The sequence below is a fragment of the Elephas maximus genome, chromosome 1, assembly GCF_024166365.1.
Source record: "Elephas maximus indicus isolate mEleMax1 chromosome 1, mEleMax1 primary haplotype, whole genome shotgun sequence".
NCBI lineage: Eukaryota > Metazoa > Chordata > Mammalia > Proboscidea > Elephantidae > Elephas > Elephas maximus.
In genome coordinates this window covers 10,945,447-10,959,896 of record NC_064819.1, presented here as the reverse complement: position 1 = coordinate 10,959,896, position 14,450 = coordinate 10,945,447, and the positions used below count along the sequence as shown (strand labels likewise).

General features: G+C 39.3%; 1 protein-coding gene across 2 annotated transcripts in view; it reads right to left on the bottom strand.

Moving 5' to 3' along the window:
• Positions 1 to 207: 207 nt before the first annotated feature.
• The window catches only part of LOC126072380 (V-set domain-containing T-cell activation inhibitor 1-like), a 33,373-nt gene continuing 19,130 nt past the window's right edge, over positions 208 to 14,450 (bottom strand). For both annotated transcript variants that reach the window (XR_007516499.1, XR_007516501.1), the window contains exon 5: positions 208 to 509. The gene's annotated coding sequence lies outside the window, so the exon portion shown is untranslated. The remainder of the gene's footprint in view (positions 510 to 14,450) is intronic.

Sequence of the window (14,450 nt, the reverse complement as noted above, 5' to 3'; positions counted from 1 at the left end):
TTATCATTATTAAACATGTAACATCATTATTAAAAAAAAAAAAAATCTGGCTTAGGAATAACCCACTCTGCCCTGAACTTCCCAACAATTTGCTTGTCACAGAAGCAGCACACCAATGAAACGCAAAGTAGATTGTTCATCAGGCTTTTAATGGTCTTTCTCTTTTGGAGTTAACATTTTGGAATTTTATTTAGAGAATTTAACATGTGAGAGGTATAAAGCCAAATGAAACTAAATCTTATAAATAAAACAGTATTAGAGAGAAAGACACTAGGCTTCAGCATACAGACCTAAGAGGGAAAATACAGGGGTTCCTATTGTTTTACTCAACATCCAACACACCAGACCTATTAACCTCCTTTTTTTCTGTTTCTGACAGGTAGGTGCCTAAGACAAAAAGAATATCGCTTGCAAGAAAGAAGTTTCAGTGGCTCCACTGGGGAGACAGTTTGGTCTGTGGAGGGATGTCATTCAGATCTCTTAATAGTAGTTAGAAGGATACTTTCTCCCTGTTAAAGAAAAAAAAAAAAAAAAGACAAAAGAATGAGAGAAAAAACGACAGGCACGAGTTTTGTGTTAACAGAGGAAGTCAACATTCAGCTATAATGCATTTTTTTAAAGTCACAAAGGAAAGGACAATTGTGAAAAATGAATTCTCTTTGTCACCCCAAAAAGCAGTATACCTCAGATAACTTGTAATTCATCTCTTCCACCACTCCACAGCTCTCCTTTATGTGTAAAGTGAAATTCTGATTTACTCATTAATTCATGAACTCAACAAATACTTGTTGGGAACAATTAGAGAAAAGAGGGAAGTGGATGGGATATTTCCTGCCAACTTTCAAAGAAAGAAAGGAAATGGAAGCAAAATGCTTGCCGTCAGTCATCAGTTAACCTCTTCTATTCTCAACCTCTTTTTCTTTTTTTTTTTTTTTTTGAGTATTTCCTCTCAGCTTCCTGCTCTAATTGAAACGTGGCTCTCCTCTGAAAACACTTCTTCATCTATAGTCTTTTCAGGTGGTGGCGGTTTTCTTCCCAACATCCTTTACATACTGGGCATAGGTGAATTTTTTGCTTCTCAGATCATTCTTCCTCTTTCCTCCCTACAGATCTTCAGTTTAAAATCCCATGGCGTCAGACTTTAACATTGTGGTGCAATGTAGTGCTTGGCTGCTAACCAAAAGGTTGGCAGTTCAAACCCACCCAGCAGCTCTGTGGGAGAAAGACCTGGCAACCTACTTCCTGAAAGATTACAGCCAAGAAAACCCTATGGGGCAATTCTACCCTGTCACATGGGGTGGCCAGGAGTCAGAGCCGACTTGACAGCACCCAACAACTCTTTCATGGTACTGTCTTCTATTAAACCGCTCACCTCTCATTCCTTGATTTTCGTTGCTGGTTTACCTAAGGTAAACGCTTCTACTTGTGCACTAGGCCCTACGTATGCCCTCTGCCTCCTGAAAGACATTACTCAGCAATTCTTCCCCCTCTTCTGCATCAATTTTACATTGTTCTCATCAACATACCAACCTGCTGTTATGTCTCCCATTTGAAGAAAAAAAAAGGTAAAACAAGACCCTTAGAGTCCCTGGGTAGTGCAAAAAGCTAACACACTTGGCTGCTAACCAAAAGGAAGTTTGAGTTCACTCAGGCACCTTGAAGAAAGGCCTGGCAATCTACTTCTGAAAAATCAGCCATTGAAAACCCTACGGAGCAGAGTTCTACTCTGACACATATAGGATCGCCTCGAGTTGAAATCGACTTGATGGCAACTATCTTTTTTTTTTTTACTTTGTCAGCTGATACACATTTCTCTGTTCCTCTTTAAAGCAAACTGTCCCATATGTTCACTGTCTCCAACGATCTATCCTCAGTCTCCCAAAGTTGTCCATATTCCCGTTCTCAAATAATCCATTCTCATTCCTCATTTTACTTGCCTGTCAGCAGCTTTCAACACAGTTGATCGCTCCTTCCTCCTCAAAATATTTTCTACTTTTGCTTCTAGGTCATGCCACTCTCCTAGTTCATTCTACTTGACTGTCCACTCTTTCTCCATTTCCTTTGCTGGTTCCTCTTCATCTCCATGATGTGTAGATGTTGTAGGGTCCCAGGGCTCCGTTCTTGGACTGCTTCTTTTCTCTATCTATGGCCACTCTCTTAGTGATCCCATCTAGTCTTATAATTTGAAATACCATCTACAGGTTGACAACTCCCAGGTTTATATTTCAAGCCTGGACCTCTCCCCTGAATCCCAATTTCAAATCCAATCGCCCTTTGCATTTAAACATTGCCCCTCAAATGTCTCAAACGTGCATAGCATCTCCCAACCCAAATTCTATATCTTCCTGATCAGACTAAATCGCCACTCCACTCTTCCAGCTGCTCAGAGCAAAAATCTTAGTCATCAGTGACTCCTCTCTTTATCTGACATCTGATCTGTTACCACATCCTATTTGCTCCATTTTCGAAAATATATCCACATTTCACTCTATTCTCACCACTTCATTACTACTTTCCTAGATCAACCTACCATCTTCTCTTACTGGATTATTAACCCTAATCTTTCAATTGCCCATCCGGTTCCCACCCTTGCCCAGCTTGGGTCTGTTCTCAAGGGTAGCCAGGGAGATCCTTTTAAAATGTCAGATCATTTCACACTCCTGTTCAAAACCCTCCCATGGCTTCCCACCCCTTACCATTGTAAGAGGAAAAGCTAATGCCCTTACAGAGGCCTATAGGGTTCTGATATGGTTCTGATCTCCTCTCCTACCGCTCTCTCATGCACTCACTGCATTCCAGCCACAGGCCTCCTTATCCAAAACCTTTCAGCCAAACCCATTGCCATCAAGTCAATTCCAGCTCATAGCAACCCTATAGGACAGAGTAGAACCACTCCATAGGGTTTCCAAGGAGCGGCTGATGGATTCGAACTGCTGACCTTTTGGCTAGCAGTCGTAGCTCACCATAGTTCTTAACCACTGCGTGACCAGGCCCCCTTAGTGTTCCTCAAATTCACCAACCATTGTCCACCTCAAGATCTGGCTCCCTCGCTTCCTTCAAATCTTTATTAGAATTTAACCTTTTCAGGGAAGCTGTCCTTGGCCAGCTTATTTTAAACTTGCAGCCTCCCTTTCCCCATCCCCCTCTTTTCAATCTGCCTTTCATGCTTTATTTTTCTGCATACCACGAATCACCATCTGATATACTATATATTTTTTATTTTTATTGAAATATACATATAGAAAAGTGTGTACACATGCCCAGATCAATTAATTTCACAAACCAAATACAACCATGGAACCAGCACCTGAACCAAGAAACAAAATTAGCAACACTCAAGGGTTCTTCTCATGGTCTCTTCCAGTCACTGTCCCCTCGCTACTCCCCAAGGGTAACTACTATCCTGACTTCTCACAGCGTAACAATTTTGCCGGTTTTTGTAATTCACGTATGTGGACTCATACAGTGATACGCTATATATATATCTTAATTATCTGGTTGTTTATTGCCTGTTTCTCCCACTGTAGTACCTAAGGTCCATAAGGGCAGGATTTGTTTTGTTCATCGCCACATTCTCAGTGACTAAACGAGTGCTGGCACACAGCAGAAGCCCAACAAATGCTTGGTGAACGACTTAAAGAATGAAATATTGAGGGAAAGGAAATGGGAGCAGGAGAGTTAAGGAGGGTTTAAAGTCTAAGCCAAATCCTGAAGGGTGAGCAGGGGTCCAGGAAGCAGACCAAGAGGAGAAAGGTATTCCAAGCACAGGCAGAGTCTGTACAAAGGATCGGCAGTACGAAAAAAACCAGGAGTCGGTAAGCTCAGAGCAGTGAACAACAGCTTTGTGCTAAGAAACAGTGAGCTATGAGGCTGGAAAAATAGATGCCAAATCTCAAAGGACCTTATACCAATAAGTCCACAAAAGGAGGTGAAGAAAAGTAAAATATAGAGGCCTCTTAGAGGTTTCCAGGACCTTTATGTGTTGAAATTTGAGGGGACATAAAACAGGGATTTCCTTGAAGTCAGCTCGTTAATAACTTATTCTAGTGTTCCCGGAAGAGAGGCTAAGGTCCATGTAACGTTCAAATACCTCTAACTAACTACTGAATATGTGGGAAAGGCTCAGTAGTCCGGGGAATAAGTGACCCCTGCTTTTCTTTCCTCTGCGGGGAAGGACAACTCAAAACGGGAAATTTAAATCCATGAGTCATACTGGTTAATCTTGTTTCACTGAACTGGGGCAAAGAGCCTGGGGCTGTGCTTTCGTAACGCCCCTGGGCAGGGCTTTGAGGAGATGGCACCCCATCCCCACAGGGAGGAAGAGGGCAGAGATGTTCTGGGTGTCTTCACCACCCCTGAGGTTCTCAAACGTGAGTGTAGGTCAGGATCACCTGGAAGCCTTGTTAAAACACAAATTGTTGGCCTAATCCAGGAGTTTCTGAGTAGGGCCTGAGAATTTGTGTTTCTAATAATCTCCTGGAAACCCTGGTGGCGTAGTGGTTAAGTGCTACGGCTGCTAACCAAAGGGTTGGCAGTTCAAATCCACCAGGTGCTCCTTGGAAACTCTATGGGGCAGTTCTACTCTGTCCTATAGGGTTGCTATAAGTCGGAATCGACTCAACGGCAGTTGGGTTTTTAATAATCTCCCACACTGGGGATCACACCTGTAGAACCACTGCCCTACACAATGCTGGCCTCCCAACCCAGGTGAAGGTGCCCTATGCAGGCTCCTGCTGCACCCAGTTTCTCTCCATCCTGACTGCCCACACTCTGCAGTCCTCAGTCATTTACTATGTGTCTTCCCCACAAAGCTGTACGCTCCATGAGGGCAGAAAATCTGTCTTAAAGCTTAATCTTCGTAATGCAGTGCCAAGGCCTGGCATGGAGAAGGTGTTCCACCAATATTTATTGAATTAATAAATGAATGACTTCAACTGGCTTCGCAAAAGGCATACAGCAATAGGAGAAGAAGGGGCCTTCATAGACCATGAGTCCAAGGCCCCCTCTTCTACAGATGAACATGGAAACCATGAAAGAAGGGTAGTTCTCTATTCTTTCTGATTTTCCAAAGAGGTTACATGCTTACCCCCAACCATCTCTGAGCCTCAGCTTTCTCATCTCTTATATGTAGAGTTGCCAGATAAAATAGAGGACATCCAGTTAAATTTGATTTCAGATGAAGAATAATGATTTCTTAGTATAAACGTATGCCAATATGCATTGTTTATCTGGAATTCAAATTTAATTGGACAGTCTGTATTTTTAATTGCTAAATCTGGTAACCTTGTTTATATGAGAATATTATTTACTTCATAGGGTTCCCATGAGGATTAAATAAGTAAATATATTTAAAGCCTTATAAGAGTGACTGAAACCTAGTAAGAATTCTGTTTATTGCCATATAATACAATGTAATAATGTTGTTGTTAGGTGCTATTATGGATTGAATTGTGTCCCCCAAAAATATGTGTCAACTTGGATAGGCCATGATTCCCAGTATTGTGTGATTGTCCACCATTTTGTCATCTGTTATGATTTTCCTATGTGTTGTAAATCCTACCTCTATGATGTTAATGAGGCAGGATGAGAGGCAGTTATGTTAACAAGGCAGGACTCAATCTATAAGACTAGGTTGTGTTTTAAGTCAATCTCTTTTGAGATAAAAAAGAGAGAAGTGAGCAGGGAGACAGGGGGGCCTCATTACCACCAAACAAGAAGAGCCGGGAGCAGGTGTCCTTTGAATCTGAGATCCCTGTGCTGTAAAGCTCCTAGATCAAGAGAAGATTGATGACAAGGACCTCCCTCCAGAGCTGACGGACAAGGGCTTCCCTTGGAGCTGGCACCCTGAATTCGGACTTCTAGCTTCTAGCCTCCTACACTGTGAGAAAACTAATTTCTCTTTGTTAAAGCCATCCACTTGTAGTATTTCTGTTATATAGCAGCACTAAATAACTAAGACGGAAACCCTGGTGGTGTAGTGGTTAAGAGGTACGGCTGCTTATCAAAATGTCCGTGGTTGGAATCCACCAGGCGCTCCTTGGAAACCCTATGGGGCAGTTTTACTCTGTCCTACAGGGTCACTATGAGTTGGGATCAACTTGATGGCAGGGTTTTTTTTGTTTGTTTGTTTTTGTTTTTTTTAAGATAGCTAAGACAGCTGCCAGTTGGTCCCAGCTCATAGCAACCCTATGTACAACAGGATGAAACACTGCCCGGTCTTCAGCCATCCTCACAATTGTTGTTATGCTTGAGCCCATCATTGCAGCCATTGTGTCAATCCATCTCATGGAGCGTCTTTCTCGTTTTTGCTGACCCTCTGCTTTACCAAGCATGATGTCCTTCTCTGAGGACTGGTTCCTCCTGATAACATAGCCAAAGTACGTGGGATAAAGTCTGGCCAGCCTCACTTCCAAGGAGCATTCTGGCTGTATTTCTTCTAAGACAGACTTATTCCTTCTTCTGATGGTCTATATGGTATATTCATATATTCAATATTCTTCGCCAACACCATAATTCAAAGGTGTCAATTCTTCTTCAGTCTTCCTTATTCATTATCCAGCTTTCACATGCATATGAGGTGATTGAAAATATCATGGCTTGGGTCAGACACACCTTAGTCATCAAAGTGACAATCTTTGCTTTTCAGCACTTTAAAGAGGTCCTTTGCAGCAGATTTGCCCAATGCAATATATCATTTGATTTCCTGACTGCTGCTTCCATGGCTGTTAATTGTGGATCCAACTAAAATGAAATCCTTGACAACTTCAATCTTTTCTCTGTTTATCATGATGTTGCTTCTTGGTCCAGTCGTGAGGATTTTTGTTTTCTTTATGTTGACGCGTAATCTATACTGAAAGCTGTAGTTTCTGATGTTCATCAGTAAGTGCTTCAAGTTCTCTTCGCTCTCAGCAAAGTGTGTCATCTACATATCCCAGGTTGTTAATGAGCCACCAATCCTGATGCCGAGTTCTTCTGCATATAGCCTAGCTTCCCAGATTATTTTCTCAGCATACAGATTGAATAAGTATGGTGAAAGGATACAACCCTGACGCACACTTTTCCTGACTTTAAACCATGCAGTATCCCCTTGTTCTGTTTGAACAACTGTCTATGTACAGGTTCCTCATGAGCACAATTAAGTGTTCTGGAATTCCCATTCTTAGCACTGTTATGCATTATTTATTATGATCCACACAGTCGAATGCCTTTTACATTCAATGAAACACAGGTAAACATCTTTCTGATGTTCTCCACTTTCAGCCAAGATCCTTCTGACATCAGCAATGATATTCCTCATGCCACATCCACTTCTGAATCTGGCGTGAATTTGACAGTTCCCTGTCAATGTACCGCTGCAACTGCTTTTGAATGATCTTCAGCAAAATTTTATTTGCATATGATATTAATGATATTGTTCGATAATTTCCACATTCTGTTGGAACACTTTCTTTGGAATGGGCACAGATATGTTTCTCTTCTAGTCCATTGGCCAGGTAGCTGTCTTCCAGGTTTCTTGGCATAGATGAGCGCGTACCTCCAGCATTGCAACCATTTGTTGAAACATCTCAATTAGTATTCCGTCAATTCCTGGAGCCTTGTTTTTCGCCAATGGCCCCAGAGCATCTTGGACTTCTTCCTTCAATACCATCAGTTCTTGATCATATGCTACCTCTTGAAACGATTGAACGTCAACCAATTCTTTTTGGTACAGCGACTCTGTGTATTCCTTACATCTGTTTTTGATGTTTCCTGAGTCATTCAATATTTTGCCCATAGAATCCTTCAAAATTGCAACTTGAGGCTTGAATTTTTTTCTTCAGCTCTTTCAGCTTGAGAAATGCCAAGCAAGTTCTTCCCTTTTGGTTTTCTAACTCCAAGTCTTTGCACATTTTGTTATAATACTTTACTTTGTCTTCTCAAGCTGCCCTTTGAAATCTGCTGTCCAGCTCTTTTACATCATTATTTCTTCCATTCCCTTTAGCTGCTCTACATTCAAAAGCAAGCTTCATAGTCTCTCCTGACATCCATCTTGGTCTTTTCTTTCTTTCCTGTCTTTTAAAAGACCTTTTGATTTCTTCATGTATGATGTCCTTGATAAAACTAAAAAATCAAACCCAGTGCCATCGAGTCAGTTCTGACTCATAACGAACCTACAGGACAGAGTAGAACTGCCCCATAGAGTTTCCAAGGAGCGCCTGGCAGATTTGAACTGCCAACCCTTTGGTTGGCAGCCCTAGCACTTAACCACTACACCACCAGGGTTTCCGGTGTCTGTGATGTCTTCCCACAATTCATCTGATCTTTGGCCATTAGTGTTCAATGCATCAAATCTATTCTTGAGATAGTCTCTAAATTCAGGTGGGATATACTCAAGGCTGTATTTCAGCTCTCATGGACTTGTTTTAATTTTTTCATCTTCAACTTGAACTTGCATACAAGCAATTGATGGTCTGTTCTGCAGTCAGCCCCTGGCCTTGTTCTGACTGATGATATTGAGCTTTTCCATTTTCTCTTTCCACAAATATAGTCGATTTGATTCCTGTGTTTTCCATCTGGTGAGGTGCACATGTATAGTTGCTGTTTATGTTGTTGAAAAAAAGGTGTTTGCAATGAATAAATCATTTGTCTTGCAAAATTCTGTCATGCGATCTCCAGCGTCATTTTGATCACCAAGGCCATATTTTCCTACTACCCATCCTTCTTCTTTGTTTCCAACTTTCACATTCCAATCACCAGTAAGTATCAACGCATCTTGATTGCATGTTTGATCAATTTCAGGCTGCAGAAGTTGGTAAAAGTCTTCAATTTCCTCATCTTCGGCATTAGTGGTTGGTGCGTAAATTTGAATAATATCGGTATTAACTGGTCTTCCTTGTAGGTACATGGATTCTATCCTATCACTGACAGCATTGTACTTTAGGATAGACTGTGAAATGTTATTTTTGACGATGAATGTGACACCATTCCTCTTCAATTTGTCATTCTCAGCATAGTAGATCATATGATTGTCTGGTTCAAAATGGCCAATACCAGTCCATTTCAGGTCACTAATGCCTAGGAAATCAATCTTTATGAGTTCCATTTCATTTTTGATGACTTCCAATTTTCCCAGATTCATAGTTTGTACCTTCCACGTTCAGCTTACTAATGGATGTTTGCAGCTGTTTCTTCTCATTTTGAGTCATGCCATATCAGCAAATGAAGGTCCCAAAAGCTTGACTCCATCCATGTCATTAAGGTCAATCCTACTTTGAGGAGGCAGCTCTTGCTCCATCACATTCTGAATGTCTTCCAACCTGAAGGGCTCATTTTCTGGCACTACATCAATGTTCTGCTGCTATTCATAAGGTTTTCACTGGCCAATTTTTCAGAAGTAGATTGCTAAGTCCTTTTTCCTCGTCTATCTTAGTATGGAAGCTCTGCTGAAACCTGTTCAACAAGGGTGACCCTGCCGGTATTTGAAATACCAATGACAAAGCTTCCAGTGTCACAGCAACCACAATATGACAAACCGACAGATGCGAATATAATAATACACACATATGATCCTGGCTAGATATTCAACAACATTCTTCAGTCACCTACTCCAGTATTGAAAAACTTTTTAGTTATCTCTTACAGTTGTGTTTGTAGTTTTCCTTGTATAAGTTTTTAATGTTCTCTAGTTAGATTTATTCCTAAGTATTTTATCTTTTTCAGGGCTATTGTAAGTAGTATTATTTTCTTGATTTCATTTTCAGAGTTCTCTTTGATGGTGCAGAGGAATTCAGCTGATTTTTGTATGTTGATCTTGTACCTTGCCTCTTTGCTGAATTCTTCTTTTGGTTCTAGTAGCTTTCTTGTGGCATGTCTGTGATTTTCTATGTACAGGATCAAGTTATCCGTGAGTAAGAATAGTTTTACTTCTTCCAAAAGAGAGACAACTGAACGTAGTAAAATCAGGAATGAAACAGACAGAATTACTACTGATAGTACAGAAATAAAAAGGATTATAAAGGAATCTAATTTGCATGCCAAACATTTCAACAACTTAGGTGAAACGGACAAAGTCTTTGAAAGACACAATATTCTTGAGTCACAAAACTGACTCAGGAATAAATAACCAAAGAAAACCAAACCCATAGCCATCAAGTCGATTCCAACTCATACTGACCTTCTAGGTCAGAGTAGAACTGCCCCATAGAGCTTCCAAGGAGCGCCTGGTGGATTTGAACTGCTGACCTTTTGGTTAACAGCTGTAGCATTTAACCACTGCACCACCAGGGTTTCCACAAGAATAAATAGAAAAACTAAATAGACCTGTATATAAAAAGATTGAATTAGCAATTTAAAACTTCCCAAAAAGAAAAGTCCAAACCTGGATGATGTCACTGGTGAATTATAACAAATGTTTAAAGAAGAATTAATACTAATTTTTCACAAACTCTTTCAAAAATCTGAAGAGAAGGGAACATATTTCAACACATTCTATAAGGCCAGTATTATTCTAATATCAAAGTCAGATGGAGATATCACAAGAAAACTGTAGAGTAATATCTCTTATGAACATAGATAAAAAAAATCATCAACAAAATACTAGCAAATTGGATCCAGCAACATATAAAAAAGATTCTATACCATGACCAAGTGGGATTTTTTCCAGTATGTAATGTTTTTGGCTCAACATACAAAAATCAGTCAGTGTTACACCATATTAATAGAATATAAGGTAAGAATCACACGATCATCTCAATAGATTCAGGAAAAGCATTTGGCAAAATCCAACACCCTTTTAAAGACACTCAACAAACTAGCAGTAAATGAGAACTTCCTCAATATAATAAAGACCATTTATGAGAAACCCACAGCTAACATCATCCTTACTCATGAGAAGCTGAATGCTTTCCCTCTAAGATCAGGAGTAAGACAAGGATGTCCATTCTTGCCTTTCCTAATGAACATGTATGAGAGGGTCTAGCCAGGAAAATCAGGCAAGGAAATGAAATATAAGTCATTCAGATTGAAAAGGTATAAGTAAAACTATCCCTATTCACATATGATATGATCTTGTATGTGGAAAATCGTAAAGAATCCACAAAAACACTATTAAAACTAATAAATTCAGCAAGGCTTCAGGGTACAAAATCAACATGCCAATTCAATTATATTTCTTTACATTAGCAATGAACATTCCAAATGTCCAATTTGGAATTAAGGGACCACTTCTGAAATTGATTGAAAACAATTCTGTTTACAAAGCACCAAAAAGAATAAAATAGTTAGGAATAAATTAAAGAAGTACAAGTCTTGTACACTAAAAACTACGAAACATCATTGAAAGCAATTAGAGAAGACCTGAATAAGTGGAAAGACATCCTGTGTTCATAGACTGGAAGTCTTAATATTGTTAAGATGGCAACAATCCCAAAATTGGTCTACAGATTCAATATGTTCCCTATGAAAATCTCGGCTGCCTTTTTTTGCAAAAACTGACAAGCTGATGCTAAAATTTATATGGAGATGCCAATACAAGACTAGCCAAAACAATCTTGCAAAGGAAGAACAAATTTGGAGGACTCAAACTTCCCAATTTCAAAACTTAGTAGAAAGCTGCATTAATCAAGACAGTGTGGCCCTGGCATATGGACAGATATACAGAACAATGGAATGGAATAGAATAGAATGGAAACCCTGGGGGGTAGTGCTTAAGTGCCATGGCTGCTAACCAAAAGTTCATCAGTTCAAATCCACCAGGGTCTCTTTAGAAACTCTGTGGGGCAGTTGTACTCTGTCCTATAGGGTTGCTATGAGTCAGAATCGACTTGATGGCAATGGGTTTGGTTTTTTTGAATTTGGAATAGAATTGAGAATCCAGAAACAAACCTACATTTATGGTCAAATTGATTTTCAACAAGGATGGCAAGGCAATTCAATGGGGGAAAAACAGTGTTTTCGACAACTGGTACTGGGACAATTGAATATCCACATACAAAAGAACAATGTTGAACCTCTGCCTTAAACCATAAGCAGAAATTAACTCAAAATGGATCATAGACCTAACTGTAGGAGCCAAAACTATAAAACTCTTAAATGGAAACATAGGTGAAAATCTTTGTGATGTGGAATTCAGCAATAATTTCTTAGATATGACACCAAAAACACAGACAACCAAAGAAAAACATTGATAAACTAGAATTTATCAAAATTAGAAACTTAACTGCTTCAAAGAACATCATAAAGAAAGTAAAAAACAACCTACAGAATGGAAGAAAATATTTGCAAATCATATATCTGATAAGATACCAGTATCCAGAATACCGAACTCTTACAACTCAATAATAAGTTAACCCAATTTAAAAATGGACAAAGGATTTAAATAAACAGTTCTCCAGAGAAAATATACATATGACCGATGAGCACATGAAAAGATGCTTAACATTAGCAATCAGGGAAATGTGAAACAAAACCACAATGTGATACCACTTCACCACCACCCACCCATTGCCGTTCAGTTGATTCCATTCATAGTGAACTTATAGGATAGAATAGAACTGCCCTACGGGGTTTCCAAGGCTGTAATCTTTACGGAAGAAGACTGCCACATCTTTCTTCTTTAGAGTATCAGTGGGTTCAAACCACTGACCTTTCCCTTAGCAGCAGAGAACTTAACTAGTGCCACCAGGGCTCCTTACTTCACCATTAGATGGCTTTAATCAAAATGGCAGATAATAACAAGTGCTGACGAGGATGTTGAGAAATTGGAACACTCATACATTGCTGGTGGGAATGTAAAATAACGTGGCCTCTTTGAAAAAGAGTCTGGCAGCTTCTGAGCAGGTTAAAAAAAAGTTACCAGCAATTTCACACCTAGGAATGTACCTAAAAGAAATGAAAACATATGTCCACACAAAAACTTATACACAAATGTTCATAGCAACATTTTTTATAATAGCCTAAAAGTGGAAACTCAAATCTCTAACTACTGATAAATGGATAAATAAAATGTGATATAATCATATAAACCAAAAAACCCGTTGTTGTCAACTCTGGTTCTTAGCCCTATAGGACACAGTAGAACTGCTCCATAGGGTTTCCAAGGCTGTAAATCTTTATGGAAGTAGACCACCACATCTTTCCCTCTCAGAGTAGCTGGTGGGTTCAAACTGCCAACCTTTTAGTTAGCAATGCACCACCAGGGCTCCTTTGGTATAATCAGATAATGGAATATTATTTGGCAATAAAAAGGTACCAAGTACTGATACGTGTTACAACATGGATGAACCTAGAAAACAATATGCTAAGTAAAGGAAGCCAGTCACAAAAGACCACATACTGTATTATCCCACTTACAGAAAGGTCCGAAATAGGCCAATCTATAGAGGCAGAAAGTAGATTAGTGGTTGCCTAGGACTTGGTGTGTGGTGGGGAGGATGGGGAATGACTGCTAATGGATGTGGGGCTTCTGTTTGGACTGATGAAAATATTCTAAAATTAGATTATGGTGATGGTTGCTCGTCTCTGTGATATACTAAAACAACTGAATTGTACATTTCAGATGGGTGAATTTTATGGTCTGTTAATTATATTTCAATAAAGATATTTAAAAAGATTTTTTAAAGTGTAACTTTTCTTGGACTATAAAAATAACAAGTTTATTATAGAATGTTGTAAAAAAAAAAAAAACAGAAAGGTACAAAGAAAATAAAAATGGCCTATAATCTTGCCATGAGGTGACCAGTAATTATTGTCAATAATTATGATAATAATAATAATAATTCCTATATTTTTTATCTGTATACATTTAAACAACTTGGACTCCTGCTATGCAAAGAAGCTTGCTTCTTGCTTTTTCAGTTTAACATTATATTGTGAGCCTTTCCTCATGGTATTAAAAATTCAAATAAATAATTTTAACAGTTGTGTAATATTCTACTAAGTGGCTATAGCAAAACTTACTCATGTTTAAGGTTTTTTTTCCCGAAAATTTCTGTATTGTAGTACCCCAGTGAATACCCCTCTATGTGAATCTTTGACAGTCTTTGATTATTTCCATAGATTAGAATCCTTAAAATGGAATTACTGGTTAAAGAGTATAAACCTATCTAAGGCTGTTGATATATGTTGCCAGATTTCTCTCCAGAAAGGTTGTGGAGAGTTCCTGCTTCACCCCACCATTCTGAACCTTCTTGTGAAAATACATTTGCCAACACAGAACACAACTGTAGTTGCTTGCCACCACACGTCAAGCACATTCTAGGTGCTTCACATATATAATTCTCACAACTTTCTCAGACACATAATATTATCACTGCCAGTTTATAAAGGAGGGCACTGAGACATGGAGAAGTTAAGTAACTTGCTCAAGGTAACCTATCTAGCTCTTGGGAGATCCAGGATGCAATAATGTCTTGAATGTCTTGATTAATGGCCAGGTCCACATAGACTCGACCTGAAAGGTGACCAGCCAGCCC